Here is a 1,713-nt window from a genome sequence, read left to right as displayed (position 1 = left end):
AGAATAAATCTAAATAGGATAAAATTAAATCTAATCGAATTAAAAAGAATGACTCTTCAATTTATAAATTCAATTTTACATGTGCATTATATTACACAATACAAATTAAGCAAAGATGAAGAGATCATGTTGTACATAATGTATACCGTACAAATATGCACTCTTATATATATACAAATGCTCGTAAAGAAAAAGAAAAAATAAATAAATAGGGATGGAATCGACGTATATATATAAAAACTTGCGTATGTAAAAGATATATACATTTCACAACAAAATAGAACAAAGCACGCTTTGATTGCGTGAAAATTTTAAAAATGGTTGCAAATGTATGCTTCGAAAAGGACAAATGTGAAACATGTATATACATATAAATGTATATGTATATAAATATATGTGCGCATAATAATACCTAAATGCGCAGGTACGTATGTATAATAAGATAACTGCGTGAATTTATACAGTGCCAATTATTTGTCTCATATATGTGTATATGTAGACATATACATATACACACTTCGCTTATGTATGCATGTACATATATACTATTGTGCATAATTTTACACACAAATGCTATCGCACATATGTACACTTCGAAAAAATCAAATTCACTTTTTTTAGCAATATTATTATTATTTTATCAGTACACATATATGTATAAACTTTATTGTTTTTGCATTTAAAATATACTCTGTTTTTTTTTTTAAATATGTGTAGTTAGTCTCGATACACATATATGCAAATACATACACATAAACATTTGCATATATTACAAACATGTAAACAAAAAAATTAACGCGCAACTGTGGCATTAATCCGTGCCTATTTCTTTAAAAGGTTCATAAAAATATACATTCAAAAGAAAAAAAAAAAAAAAAAAAAAAAAATAAAAGAAACCTCTTAAAAAAAAAAAAAAAAAAAAAAAATTAAGGAATAAAAAATTTTTAAAAAAAAAAAAAAGAGGAGAAAAAAAATTAAAAATTAAATAAAAAAAAAATTAAAAATTGATAAAAAAAAAATTGAAAAAAATGCGAAAAAAAAAGGGTTAAAAAAAAAAAAAAAAAAAAAAAAAGGCTAAAAAATACGTGAAAAAAAAGGAGTTAACAAATAAGTGAAAAAAAGAGTAACAAATAAGTAAAAAAAGAGTTAACAAATACGTGAAAAAAGAATTAATAAATACGTAAAAAAAGAATTTAAAAATACGTAAAAAAAAAAAAAAAAAAAAAAAAAAGCATAAAAAAAGGGTTAAAAAAAAAAAAAGAGGAAAAAAAAAAAAAAAAAAAAAAAAAAAAATATAAACGTATCCTCTGTGACGAAGAATAAAAAAAAAAAATGTTAAAGCATTAAAAATTTTTCAAAAAAAGAAAAAGAGGAGAAAAAATATTAAAAATTAAAAAAAAAAAAAGTTAAAAATTAATAAAAAAAAATTGAAAAAAATGCGAAAAAAAAAAGGGTTAAAAAAAAAAAAAAAAAAAAAAAAGGCTAAAAAATACGTGAAAAAAAAGGAGTTAACAAATAAGTGAAAAAAAGAGTAACAAATAAGTAAAAAAAGAGTTAACAAATACGTGAAAAAAGAATTAATAAATACGTAAAAAAAGAATTTAAAAATACGTAAAAAAAAAAAAAAAAAAAAAAAAAAAAAAAAAAAAAAATAAAAAAAAAAAAAAAAAAAAAAAAAAAAAAAAAAATAAAAAAAACAAAAAAATAATCAAT

This window comes from Plasmodium gonderi, assembly GCF_002157705.1.
Source record: "Plasmodium gonderi DNA, contig: Chr12, whole genome shotgun sequence".
NCBI lineage: Eukaryota > Apicomplexa > Aconoidasida > Haemosporida > Plasmodiidae > Plasmodium > Plasmodium gonderi.
This window is presented reverse-complemented; position numbering follows the sequence as displayed.